We start from the raw sequence: 15,224 nt of genomic DNA on the forward strand, positions 1-15,224 counted from the left end.
TTGTAGCCTACAAAGCCACTAACAATTGATGGGTTGGAAAGCAATATGGAAGTAATGGCACACTTGTAATGACACACTGAAGGATTTATCTTCTCCCAGACATTTTTATTTAATGTCTTGGTCACCAGCTTTTCTCTATTTAAAATTATTACTTCGTCCTAGCTCAGTACAAGGAATATAAATACGTATATGTATACAATGTATAGTTGTAGGTGCACATGTGTGTATACATATATAAAGAGTATACATAGTATCTGGTTTGAGATATTTTTAACAAAATTCCAGAGAAGGCCAATTATTTTTTCAGCATGCTTAAAAAAGTGGAGCAGTTCAACTTCACAGCTTCTAGATAGTTGGAGGTCTAACCATAATATACAGCAAGAATGCATTACCATTTGGTCAGGCAAATGCCTCTTAGGTTCAAAAGACAAGTCAATTAGATTTTTTTTCCTGTCATTACCATTTTATAATGATTAACCTTCACAGTGTTTGTGTTTCAATCTCCTTATGAGAATCGTGTTTCAATAAATAAATGAATTCTACTGAAACCAAATCACTGGGGAGAGGTTTTAATACCCCCTGAATAACACAAAGCCATTTATCAAAACTGACTTAACCTCTAGGACTATGCAGTCACCTCTGGAGTGTGTTTTGGAAGGGTTTTTTAAAGGGGATCCTACAGCTTCAAGTGCAGAAGACACAGCTGAGATGCACCTGCAAAAAAATGAGAGCGAGACTCCCTGCATCAGGTTTCACCATGGGTCCAAAGTGTGTCTACTTCTGTCTCCCACATAAGCTTCCCCATTTCAGTGACAGATCTCATCAGAGATCCAAAGATTTACTGATGAGAGAGAAGCAGACTTCAGTCTCCTGACTGTGCAGACAACCTCAGCCCAACGTTTATCATTCTTTCAGAAGCATAGCTGGGTTTCCCAGTAAAGGACTGTAAAAAGGTAGTACCTTCAAATGCTTTTCTATCCTACTGCTTCTATACAAAGGAACAGTGTTGGTGTGTACTCTAGGCTAGATCCAATAAAGGACTTGAGTGCACTGAAGTTAAATACAGCAGTATTTGATGTCCTGGAATGAAATACAGAAATTTGCACAAGAACAGCAATTTGATTTAGGTGCTTCAGAGCAGCACAAAGCTGCTGGCAGACAGATGTGTTGTTAGCCCATTGGGACTATATAGTGTCCACGAAGGGACTAGGTAGACTGACTATTAGAGCTTAGGCCTACACAGAAATGAACAGGTGGCACTTTGCAGGCAAACACAAAGCAGGGAGTAAACAGCCATTTTTTTTCAGGGCCAGTGTAACATGAGTGGAATTCCACAGGAATACATGTTGGGAGCTGCTGTTCATCACGCCCAGCCAGGAGTCTGCAGTGAGGTGAGAGTCCGCAAATGACACTATGTTGTTTAAGGAGGCAAGGATGAAGGCTGATTCTGAAGAACTGTAGAGGAACCTTATAAGACTGGATGACACAGCATCAGGTTAAATTCAGTATTTATTTTGTGGCTGGTTGATTCAGTATAAGATATAAGGGGTATGAAGGAAGATAATAGCAATGAAATTCAAAGCAGTTGACTGGATGGAAGGTGTTCCTCATACCATGCACAATACATCTGAGGACTTACTGCCAAATGATGTTACGCAAGCTAAAAATCTGTACCTTTTCAAGAAAGCCTGGTCAAGTACAAGAGAAATCCAATGAAAGTAATTATAGACACACTGGTATTGGAAGCATCCTTAGCTATCTGGAGTCTGAGAAGGTGTAAGAGACAGTATCATAGATGCTTCTTCTCCTGCTCTTTCCAAGGGACCTGCATAAGGCTGCTCCTGGGGACACCATACAGGCTTGGTGAAGCCCAGATCCAGCGCAGTATGGCTATTGCTCTCCATAGAGGAGTGTGTTCTGCCTTTGCCTAAGTGCAGAGCCCAAGCGTGTGCTGGTGCTTGGCCCTGGGGCAGGGGGTAGGGGTGTTTAAGGGTCAGGTGGGACTCGGTGAGGTTGTGTGGGTTGTCCAGGATGTCACAAGAAGAAGGACAGTAATACTGGCTGTAATTCACTGTCACAGAGATTTAGAGCTGGACATTATTGTGGTACTGGTACCAGGGCAATGGGGCTGGCAGAAAGCTGTGCCAGTAGGATCTTGTTGGGGAGTAGACTGAAAATGAGGCACCAGAGCATGCCATGACAGCTATGCCAGCTGACTGCAGGAACTACTGGAAACTGATCTACCATGTGGCTTAAACTACGTTGAGAGCCATGGCAATGCCTGAAGTAACTCAAGATAGAATGCATTCCTACACTACTACTCCTCCATTTGCACTAACTGCACCTTTGGTGATGCCCCTGCTGGAGGAGCAGCACAGGAACTCATTCTTCATATATGAGATGCTGACTGTGTAAAAACATGTCTGGCACAACATCAAGCAATGAAAAACTATACATGGAATGAGAATTGAAACCCAAATTTAAAATTAAGGGCTTCAAACTCAGTTCTCCTTCCCAGTCTGTTACAAATTATATAGCCTTCAGTATCAGCCTAAAAGAACAGTAGTTCTTGCCAGCAGTTAACCTCTTTTTTCATTACTGGGGCTCTCCCAGTTCCTCCAGATCAATAGCACTCCTACATGTCTGTATAAATCTGAGTAGCAGATCCATTCTCATAAAGTTGACCCCATCTTGCTTTTCTGTTGAAAAGCAGAAACAAAATGTATTTTAAGGGATATTTGAAACAAGAAGATTAAATTCTCTCTTAGTTATACCATAAATAAAAGCCAAAAAAGAATGCTACATTCCTTGGTACATGTTTTACCCTTGAACTGCCTCAGAACATAGTTATTTTTGTCATTTTTTTTCACATTGCTTTTTGCAATCCTGAAAGCTTTTAATGCGAATTGACTAGGTTAAAAGGTGCCTATATTTCATAACCTATTAAAAGAATGAAACCCTTTTAGTTTATAAAACTGACATTGTTTTCACATTCTGCAGTTTACTTTTAGAAACAGCCTGAGTAAGTAAATGAGGCAGTCTAGGTCTGTTCTTCTTCCCAGCAAGTTTCAAACCACATTTTTATTCAAGGTCTTTTATACCAGCATAAAGCTGTTCCTTCTGTGCTCTAAGGACTAATGTGGATATTAAAGCAAACAGATTTTTTCACTGATCAACGGGTATTTCAAAAGAAAAAAAAAAGCACAAGGGAATGTGTGTATTGATTTTAAGTTTCTTTCCAGATTGATTTTACAACATTTGTAAGCTAATCAAATTTCATAAGGGTCATTGAATGGTTTGGGTTGGAAGGGACCTTTGAAGGTCATTTAGTCCAAACCTCCTGCAATGAGCAGGAATAATGTTGCTACTCATTATATTCCATATAATATTCCAGCAGTAAAGCTCTTACCGCTTATCTCAGGTCTCACAATAACTTGTACCAGGTCTCATGACTGTTTATACTTTTTCCCACTGCCTCAATCCCTGAAATCCCAACATTACAACCAGCTCCCATGCAAAAATGGGTAATCCTGGTATTTACTGAATTTAATCCTGGTATTTACTGAATTTAATCTGATAATTTCATTTTAAAATTCAGCTCGACTTTATACTAGCGTTTTCTATGTAGATACTTCTCAAATGGAGGATACCAGGATGCTTATGCATGTATGCCCACTCATCTTTCTAAGGGTTTTGTAGAAACTTTGTCACAGTGCATAGGATAATAAAAACCCTGTTTCCCAAGCTAGCTAATAGTTGTATGCACCACTAACTATAAATACAGGCAAATGTACTTTGGTGGAACGTAACTTAAGTACTCAGACGGGTAAGTAAAAATGCAGGTTGCTACAGAATGATTTACAACTTGCTTATTTGTTAGTTGATGACAAGAAAACAAGTGAAATACTTTGGTCTCCTTTACTGGGAATATTAAAAAAAACCACCTCATGTCTTTTCAAAGACAACAGAGGAATTTCTGACAAGATGCTGAACCGTCAGATATCATACACAGATTTGCAACTAAATTTGCTTTAGGAGCAGAGCGTCTTTTATGTGTGGAAGCCATTATGGCAGCTACGTCCATTTTTGGAGCTGTAAGTTTGCTTTTACAAGTAATACATCCATAGAATAATAATAACAGTAGGAGTAATAATAATAATAAAATCTAAATAAAAATAATTTATTTTACTACTACTATTGTTATTAAATCATTTGAAAGAATAATGCTTTAACATCAGGTGTTGAACTAGTACCTTGATAATAATCTCCAAGGTACCTAACCGTAGCCTGAGACACCCTATCATTGCTATATAAGAAATGGAAACTAGAGGAACACTGACTTTCAGTTCTGCTTTTAACTCACCATGCTACCTCCAGCAAGTCACAACTCCTCAGTCTTGTCCCCTGCATTTCTGAATGACTGTGGGAAGTAATTCAGAAACTTCTGAATTGTACAAACTAATATCCCTCGTATGGCAAGCGCACTTGAGCAACTGCACTCTGTGAATGTGGAGAGAGCAGAACCTCCCTCTGCAAAGCACACCTCAGCTGCACTGGGGTTGTCTGGGGCATCCAGGAAACAGACACACAGACAGACAGATCCTGGTTGAGGTGATGTAGAAGGTGTGATTATTTACCAGCCTTCATAAGAAAGCTGTAACTAGCAACAAAATGGAGCCAACTGTAACCTAGGAAACTGCTGTGAAATAGCGACAGAGCAAGTGAGCACAACTGCTGCATGGGTTACATCTGCATAGACTTCAACATCTGTAAGTTGCTCTGTAAGCTACCAAAACCCCCTCAGCTTCTCACTAACAAGCTTTTAAAGGGCCTATATAGCAGAACTAAGAGTTTGGTCAATGGCTGCTCAGCAGAGAGCAGAAGGTGCTCTGTGCATAGTAGAAATCAGGGGCTTTGCAGTCTTCTGGGAGTGGGGCTCCAGTGGAAATGTGACAGCAGCTCTAATTCAGGGACTTGGAAATATTTTCAGCTTATCTGTGAGGCTGACAAGCAGTTGTTCAAAATTTGTATTACAAGGTATGCACTCCGTAAAACTTTAGAAAAAGCCCTTGACCCAGAACAAACATGTTAAACAAAACAGCTGTAAGACAAAGGTATATGTAGGCTGCATGCAAAAGAAGGGTATGTAATACAGTTTGGATACCTTTAAGCAGATTTCCTCATATTAGATAGCTGGGGTTTTCTGCAGGTGTAAGTAACTCTGAATTTCAAAGCTTTAGCATATTCACTGGGAGCATTTTCTCCCTTCCCCCCAGTTTCTGGATTTGACAGACTCCCCTACCTTCCTGTACCTACTCATCTCAAGCAGTCCTGATCTCAACAGAAGCTTTAAAAAACTGGAAAGCATTTCCCAGAACTTGGAAGGACTCAGTATCTTTTGGATACAGCTATCCCAATGCCCAAGAGCATAAAACATGTAAATTCTTCAATGTCACTAAGCAATTCTGAGCCTACATAAATTTGCCATGTGCAAAAATTAATATTTATTAGACTTCTACATTTCCTAAACTTTTGTAAACACAGAAAATTCTGGCAACTTCACTTATTCTGAGCAATCCTCTTCACTACAAATATTCTCTTTGTTTTCAGTGGTGTCACTTTAGAAGTAAGATATTGTTTGTCATGGTTTAAGCTCTGTCAGCAAGACAGCCACACAATTTCTCTCTCACTCCCCCCCTTCTTGCCCTCCCCCTGCTCCCAGAGGGATGGGGAGGAGAATCAAAAAGAATGCAACTCCCACAGGTTAAGGTAAGAACAGTTTAGTAACTAAGGTATAACACAAATCACTACTGCTACCACCAATAATAGTAATGATAAATAACAAGGGAAGAGAATACAGCACCTCACACCCGCCAACCGACACCTCGCCCCACCCCGCCTGACCAAGCACTGACCGATACCTAGTCCAACCCCACAGTGAACTAGCCCTTCCGGGTCACTCCCAGTTCCCTCCTGGGCATGACGTGCTGTGGTATGGAATACCTCTTTGGTCAGTTTGGGTCAGGTGTCCTGTCTCTGCTTCCTCCCAGCTTCCCCTCCTCCCTGGCAGAGCATGAGGCTCAGAAAGTCCTTGGTCAGACTAAACATGTGAGCAGTAACTAAAAACACTGGTGTTACCAGCGCTGTTCCCAGGCCGAAAGTCAAAAACACAGCACTGCACCAGCTACTAAGAAGGAGAAAAATGACTGCTACTGCTGAACCCAGGACAGTATCCACCCCTTATTCCATACCATTCACATCATGCTCAGATCCTACATTTTCAATATACCCTCACTCTTATCTCAGTGCACTCTTATCTTAGTCCATGGACCAGTCCTTATAAAACTGCTGAGTCCATATGGTCCATGATGTCGGGCTCCATCTCTTGTAACAGTCTTTCAGAGCAGGAGAGGCAGTGTTCACACTTGTGAATAACCTAGGCAATAGTGTCCATTGCTAAGTCCACACCTCGACCACGAGTCCATCTCTGTGTTACATCTCTGCCCTGATGGCCTGAATTGTCATGAGCCCACCAGGCTCAAAATAATTCACTGTCCCCTCCAGCAGTTTCTGCAGCTTGTCGCTGGGGACTCCATACAGCTCCTTCCATCTCTGATGCTTCCAAAGCACTGGAGGGGCTCAGTGAACTAGATACTCACCTATACTGCCCCACACACCCTGCCACTCATGACTGTCCAGCCTTGGGGAAAGTCTCCTGGTCCTCCTATATTGTCATCTAACCCTAGACAAGACCCAAACCTGACTCTGCTTAACTTTTGAGATCAGACAAAATGGTTGTGGGCAAAACACACTCTGTATGTGTGCCAGCATGCTGATCCCCATCACAATCAGCGGGCAGGTCCCAGGGGTACCCAAAGGCCATTCAAAACCTCCAGAACTCTCAAATGCTGCTGCTGTACTTGTCACTGGGGCTGGTGTAGATGCAGTGTTTGCTGGCTCTCCCACCACCAGCTTCTCTTTTTCTGAGTCCAGATCTTCCTCCTCTGCCCTGCTGGGAAATGCTGCATCGTCTCCTACATCCTCCACTTGTTCTGGGTGCCTGAGGCTGGACCCAGCTGAGCCTCCCAAAGGTGGTGTCTTGCTCTCCGCATCCTCCTGGGACTCAGGCTTTCGGGGCTCGGTGGGTGGCTGCTGGGGGATGCTCTCAGCTGCTGCGGGGCTGGGCTCAGCCATGGGCCTCGGTTCCACTGCTGCCTCCTCCCACTGCTTGGCAGCCACCTCCTTCCCCTCCTTGAATGCCCTGACCTCCTCCACCAGCAGCCACTCCCTGCCAGCCACAAACCAAAATGCTATACCACCTACTAAGAAGGAGAAAAATGACTGCTACTGCTAAACCCAGGACACTGTTGAACATGATTATTTCTTCTATTTGACCACCAGTAACAAATCCGATGATTGCCTATCATACAATAATACAGTAAAGATCTAGAATCTGTATTTTGATTTGAAAAGCCATACCTTTCATATTTTTCTCAGTCTCTTTCCCTTTCTTCTCGAAGTGGAAAATAAAAGTGTCCTAACAGTGCACACATTTATTTGAAATATACAAAACACAGAAACTAGGAGTTACAAGAAAATCAGATATCAAAGATTTCCTACAACCAAATGAAGCATAGGCTCTTAGGCTATAAGAACAGGAAAAAATTGGTAAAGTTTGGATATGGATTTAAACTTTTGCTTTAGGGTTATCACAAGAGCCCCCAGATTTTAATACTTAGTAATATAATAAACTGTGGAATTTTGCTCCGAAGACCCATTTCTATGCTGAGTATTGTTGGGAATACATAGCACATATGAACCTGGCACATGAACATTGTTGGGAATACATGGCTCTGGAATATACAGTACATTTAATTCTTGTAGCTGCTGAATCTTTTGAACTGTGGTGGGAATACAGATCCAATAGGAGGCAAAAGGAGTTGATGGGACTATTTCCTTATACAGGTTTCATACTGTAATACAAGCAAACATGGAATTGCTTGGACAAGGATTTTTTATAGACACAGAGCACCATGCTTGGGTTTGTTTTTTTTCTTTCAAATTAAGCTGAAGGCTGATTTTGTATAAAAGGCAAATTATTCTATCACCCATTAGAGGATAATAGAATCATAGAATAGTTTGGGTCGAAAAGGACCCTAAGATCATTTTAGTTCTAACCCCCCTGCCATGGGCAGGGACAACTCACACTAGACCATGCCACCCAAGGCTCTGTCCAACCTGGCCTTGAACCCCCCCAGGGATGGAGCATTCACAGCTTCCTTGGGCAACCTATTCCAGTGCCTCACAACCCTACAGTAAAGAATTTCTTCCTTATATCCAATCTAAACTTCCCCTGTTTAAGTTTTAACCCCTTACCCCTTGTCCTACCACTACAGTCCCTAATGAAGAGTCCATCCCCAGCATCCCTATAGGCCCCCTTCAGATACTGGAAGGCTGCTATGAGGTCTCCACGCAGCCTTCTTTTCTCCAGGCTGAACAGCCCCAACTTTCTCAGCCTGTCTTCATATGGGAGGTGCTCCAGTCCCCTGATCATCCTCGTGGCCTCCTCTGGACCTGTTCCAACAGTTCCATGTCCTTTTTATGTTGAGGACACCAGAACTGCACACAGTACTCCAAGTGAGGTCTCACGAGAGCAGAGTAGAGGGGCAGGATCACCTCCTTCGACCTGCTGGTCACGCTCCTTTTGATGCAGCCCAGGACACGGTTGGCTTTCTGGGCTGCGAGCGCACACTGCTGGCTCATGTTAAGTTTCTCATTGTCTCTGGATGGTCTCTATAGATCAACATATCAACAGAGAACTGTGGTAAAATTCTTTACCTGTCAAAGACTACGTTATACACGGGCTGTGAACGAAGGGATTTGGCTCTAATTTCAGAAACTCTTTCCCATCACAGAAAATACAACTTATTCCAAAAAGGAGAAATATTGAAGATTCACTTTCTTTCCAAAATTATCTGACAACTTCACTGTTTAATGACATACAGCCTGTTGTTCCTCAGAAAATCTGTGAAAGCCACAGGTGCTGTGTCACCTGAATTTTACTAACACAGTATTCATGTCATTAATAAAACCATATGGATGGACCAGGCTTTATCAGAAACAACATCAGCATACACAAAAGCTTGTATCCTGCCCACTTCTGGTACATTGCCGATGACTCTAAGACGACACGAGTATGTGTTAGCTATGCCTGTGCAGTTGAGTCAAGGCTGTATATGCTAATATGACATTTTCTTAACTTTGACTTCCTAGCTCTTCATCCATAATATTTTTGTAACATTTTGAAAAGGAACATATTTATCCATATAAAAATTTATGTCATTTCAGGGTCTTAATTATGATTTCTTACTCTTGAGGCTCTACAGTATCAAGAAGGATTAATTGCAAGTGTTGAGGACCACAGATGAAGTAATATGAAGAAATATCCATAAAATGAATTTTCTTGTACATAGAAATGGTGGTATTGTTTCTTTTATAAAGCTGTATTTACAACTATATAAGTGCCTTTATGAATCTCTCCATGAACCATGCACTCGCTACTTTTGTTGTTTTTCATGTATAGTTTGACCAAAGGCTTTAAGGAAATACAGAACAAATGTGGTCCCTCTCAACATTCCCATGTCTTTCCACTGTTATAGACAGCTACTTGTAGGTAGATTTCTCATTGTTGTCTGAGATCACTTTTCATGTCAAAACAAAATGCTGTTTATTGGCTCACATTAAGGAAAGAAGAATACATCTCTACCAATGTGGAAAATTCCTGCTTTGTGGTGGAAAATTCAGACATCTTTTGCTCTAAACTTGGGTCAACTCAATTCTCTTAAGAGTCAGATTATTCAAAATGCAGACTGAGCACAAATTAATAGCAGCTTATCTGACCGAAGAAGAAGAGATCCTCCTTCATGACACTCATTTCTATTTCTGCTCATCACTTTCTGTCTCTGTTGTCAACCATGTGTGTGTCCCTGTGCTGGACCAATTCTGCAGCACTTCCTGTGTCAGGCCTCCCCGGCAGGGACACATCAAGGTGACCCTTTCTAGATAGAAATGACGGACAGCAGGGAGCTGCTGTCTTCCCACAGGACTTGGTCAAGCTTCCCCACAAGACATTTAATAACAGTGAAAGCAGATGACAAGAGCTTTTTGCCTCTGGCTTTTCTTGGCCTAGGGCAGCCCTTGAATTTACAAGAGCACCAGCTGCTAGAAAGTCTTAGAGAGAAGCAGAGCTGAAAAAAAAAGCTCCCCAGAAGGTGAATGCAGCCCTGGGCACAGCTGGGGAACAGACAGACATGTTGCTGAGCATACGTCTAGGTCAAAGATTTGAAACACCAGGATTTCAATTTCCCTTGAAGGAACTCTGGACCCAGAGGGAAGGTCTCCAACTGAGTTACCAGCCCCTTCTCCCTGCACCGAAATAATAAACAAACCAATGCTTCCCCTGCCAAGGGCAAGGGAAAAAGGAAAAAAAAAAAGAAAAAAAGAGAAAAACTGGGAGGATGAGGTTTTGCCTATTCATTAAAGAGTGGCAGTGCAGTCCTGCCCTCACACCCTACTAAAGACAAAGTGTAGATACCGCTGGCTGGAAGAAGATACTATAAGAATGGCCATATTCAATGTCCTTCTTCACTTTGTAGCACATCTTTACCTTCATGTAGAGGAAAATCTTCTGCCTAACACAGCTCCAAGTATGATGCAAGAATTGTGTTGGCTCACAGGATATCTGCTGAGGCAGTGTGCAATCTGTGTGCCTCTTTTTATACTGACACCAGAGGAGAATGGAATGAAGGAAATTACATCTGAAATAGCAAATGTAGGGGTTTTGAGTCACCACCCAGAAGCATCTTTTTATAGATGAAAACTGCAATCGTTTTGACAAGCAAAGTGTAGTTGGGTGTTTTTTGTATAATTCGACTTATCTGGGTTTGCTTTTTATAGATCTCTTTCCTACCCACAATGGCAATTTCCTGTTTACTGTCTTTTCCAACTAAAACATCATTTGTTTCCATTTGTAATTAAGACATTAAAAATTACAGCAGTGTTCAGTCATAAAAGTTGCATAGAGGTATAGTAGAGTTTGATTCTTACAGACAGTGCGGGGGGGAGAGAGAGAGAAAGGAAAAACATTTTTTCCTTGCATCACAGCATATATGCTCTCCAGAACTAAAATAAATATGAATTTCTAAATTCTGACTTTTGTAGTGAAGGTCACTTCCGTTCACAATGCAATAGGATTTGTTATGTGGGACTCTTTATTGCTAAACAGTTCAATGTGTTCTGCAAGTATTTCTGTGAAATATGACAAACAGTTTGTTTTTGTGAACATTAGCACAAATAAAACTTGATGGAATTATGTTTGCAATGGGAAAGAAAACAAGCACAAAACATAGGTAGGATCAAACCATATTCACTATAAAACTGAGTTGCTTTTTGAAGAAAAAGCTTTGCATAACATTAGAGTTCCAATATGAAATATCACTTCTACCATAAAAATATGCCTTCCAAATTGGGCAATAATTAACAATTTCAGCTGTAGAGCATTTGTAATATTTTCAATGCTCTTTTTAAATCAGCATTCATTCACAGAGACTAAGGTAGAAGAGAATGTGATCAGACTGTACAATGCACTGCTTTGATAAGCTCGGTATATCATGTTTAACAATACTGGTTGTATAAGTACAATATTTGTATTATCATTTGTAAAAATATTTGATTCACTAATTGTGCAAATATAATAACTTTGTTTTTGGAAAGCTACAGTGTGTGAAAGATCTTCCAATCCTAGTCCAATTTGGTTTTGTCTGGCTTCAGTTTTAAGACATGGTTCTTGTTAAACTCCTACCTTATTAGATATTCAAATTCTCAGATGAATTAGAACATCCTTAGCAGCTTCGCTAGGAATGGGAAAAATCACCCCTTAGACGTTTCTGTTGACTTCTATTCATTGAGCAGTCTCACTTTTTAAGGCATTTTCTCCAGATCTAGAATAAATTTTGTGGCTCTTATCTGATCCTCCTCGTATTTTCCACTGTTTCCAATCATGACATCCCTTTTCTCACATCACCTCTTCCTGCTGCATCATCCTGGGAGTGCATGGGTAGTTGCATGGCCCTTATGACCCACAGGTCCTTATCAAGGTCTCCACCACTTTCTTAAATGTAGTCCTATATTTGGCAGGCAGTTGTACAGCTGTACCCATATATTAAAGTGCACTTTTTTATTATCTCAGTTTCTGAGAATGACTGCGTCTTTGTTTACAGTTCCCACCAGTCTGTGTCATGCACAAGTTCTATGATGGTCATTTCCACTCACCTCCAGATCAATGATTAAAATGTGGCTTTGTACCAATGTCTATGAAAATCTAATGAAATCACTCCCATCGAAGATAATTTCTCATTGGCAACAGCTTTTTGACATCTGTTCAGTACATTAGAATGTCATAAGTTGTGAAGTCAAACCCCTTGCAATAAATCGTAGTGCATTGTTTCTACCCAATTATATTCATCAACCAAATATGTCATTACGTCTGAGATTTAAATCAAGTTTGTTGACAAGATCTTCTCTATATAAAATCACCCTGTCTGAAATGGATTATTTTCTTGCCCTTTAACTTTTTATTAATTTAATTTCATTAGCACTTTCTTGGTTTTGTCAGGGCTAGGTCCCTGACTAATCAGCATATTCACCTGGGACATCCTACTTGACATTTTTTATAGGGAGAAGATACTGTGTACTGCAACAACAGCTACCACTTCATTATTGTTGTTATTTCATTTTGCCAGAACCTCTTCTCTTCCAAGATTTACTAGAAAGAGCATCAGCAGACTTTAGATCTCCTTATCTGTCTCTTTCGGGACTTCTGAATACGCATTATTGAATGTACTTACTTAGAAATATTTATGCTAAGTAGATATTTCTGCAGTCCTTCCAAGTTAGTAAAAGGCTGGAAAGCCTGCATGTGAAATAAAATGCATTATGCTGCCTTTTTTCTAAATAAAGAGCTAAAATATTTATAGTGCACTATTGATAATTTTGCTGACTAGATCTAAAGATGAGACTACCAAACCTAGGCTTTCTTTAACAATGAATATATTAATTTTTGTTATTATCTTCTTATTTATACTTGAAAACATATTTGTTCTGCAAATTTAGCAACCATATTTTATAAAAATACTCCTTTTTTATTGGACTCAAGTGAATACATAATACATTTTGTACCATTTAACGTTTATGTAAGCAGCAGTGCATGCAAAACCTTACAGAATAGAGTGCCTTAGAAGGCAGGAATAAGCCTGGTGGTTTTGGCCTGTGCATTTCATTACTATGGTCACTCTATGACCAACTGCTGTCATACTCAAAATATTCACAAACCAGCTTCCTCACTAAAATCTCTTACAATTCCTTTTAAATGGTTTCTTCCATGCCTTCACAATTTATCCTTGTAACTTCCAATCAAGAACTTCAGCTCTATACCTGTTACTGTCAGGACAACAGGCTGAGAAATATACTTAATACCTTATTCCCAATTAATGAAAGTATGTGCAATTTTCTTAAAACTTCTGAGCACAGAGAAAAAAATAGTTATAAAGAAATTTAACTGTATCTTTGCCGGAGATGGTCAGCATTTGAGACAGGACTGCAGCTTCCCACCAAAATCCCCGTTTATTAAGGCTCTCCTTGAACAGACCACAAAGAACTACCAGATAATGCAACAGTAGCCTTTGAAGCTATTTGAACTGAGCCTGCACAAAGAACAGGGATCAATAAAGAGCAGTCGGCATGGGCAGAGGGGTGGGCTGGAATGCATTTCCCAACTGCCATTTCAGGGGTTCTGCAATGTATAAAACAATCATATGCTAAAATGATCAGTCAGTGAGTGTGAGACAGGTAAATGCTTATGTATACCTAACAAGAGTCATCTACCAAGAAATGAGAAATTTTCTTGTAGTTTACCTGCAAGGCTTATAGTCATAATTACCCATGATCACAAACCATGTATCTCAGAATCATTGCAGCTTCAGAACAATTTTGCTTACATTTTTGCTGCTTGAGGTACCATGTACTGTACTGGGCCCCTCAGTTTAAAAAGGACAGGGACCTGCTGGAGAGAGTCCAGCGCAGGGCAACTAAGATGATTAAGGGAGTGGAGCATCTCCCTTATGAGGAAAGACTGAGGGAGCTGGGTCTCTATAGTTTGGAGAAGAGGAGATTGAGGGGTGACCTTATTAGTGTATATAAATATATAAAGGGGGAGTGTCACGAGGATGGAGCCAGGCTCTTCTCAGTGGCAAACAATGAAAGGACAAGGGGTAATGGGTACAAATTGGAGCACAAGAGGTTCCACTAAACCTGAAAGAAACTTCTTCTCAGTGAGGGTGACGGAACACTGGAAGGCTGCCCAGGGAGGTTGTGGAATCTCCTTCTTTGGAGACATTCAAGACCCGCCTGGACACGTTCCTGTGTAACCTTATCTAGGTGTTCCTGCTCCGGCAGGGGGATTGGACTAGATGATCTTTTGAGGTCCCTTCCAATCTCTAACCTACTGTGATACTGTGATACTGTGATACTGTGAGGGTAGTCCATGACAGCGTATTTCAATTAAGTGTCAAAATTGATAGTCATCTGGGATGGGACAGCACACTATTAAATTATCTGTAATTATTAAAAGGGATTGCCATGGCCTTACCACAGTCCCATGCATGAGGGAAGATACTGAGAATGGGGCTGTGTCACTGTATTTCGTTAACCTATCCCACATCTTAATCCAGACTGAACTAAACCCTGTGGTTGATTGCTTTCTACAATCTGTGCTAATTTGTGTAGGTAGCAATTCGTGTGGCTCTTTAGCACTGCTGCTGTAGAAACAAAGTGATCCGGCAACTCAGACTTCTTCCTTCCATTGCTATGCAAGTTCCACAGAGCAAACAGAGAGAATCAAGTAGGACAAGTTGTTTCTCTTTTAATCAACTGCAATGGCACGCAGGACAGACAATAATCCTGCACGCTGTGTTTAAAGGAAATTAAAGCTTTCTGAAGGATAAAGAATACATACACTTACCAAGTGAATTTCAGGGATTACATTTATCCACAGTTATATGCAAAGGAGATAAAAAAAGCATCTCCCTTTAGTTTTAATAATATTTAAAGGTGAAAACAATCTGTGACTGAAATTTACTGCATAAAATGTGCTTCACTCCCCCAAAAAG

The 15,224-nt window shown here is 40.7% G+C and overlaps 1 protein-coding gene across 2 annotated transcripts in view; it reads right to left on the reverse strand.

The window, feature by feature from the left end:
* PRKN (parkin RBR E3 ubiquitin protein ligase) overlaps positions 1-15,224 on the reverse strand; it is a 722,549-nt gene that overhangs the window by 40,018 nt on the left and 667,307 nt on the right. The window lies entirely within an intron of this gene.

This window comes from Neopsephotus bourkii, unplaced genomic scaffold (genome assembly GCF_033783945.1).
Source record: "Neopsephotus bourkii isolate Nb327-2 ecotype Australia unplaced genomic scaffold, CSIRO-AGI_Nbou_v1 NB_1767, whole genome shotgun sequence".
Classification (NCBI taxonomy): domain Eukaryota; kingdom Metazoa; phylum Chordata; class Aves; order Psittaciformes; family Psittacidae; genus Neopsephotus; species Neopsephotus bourkii.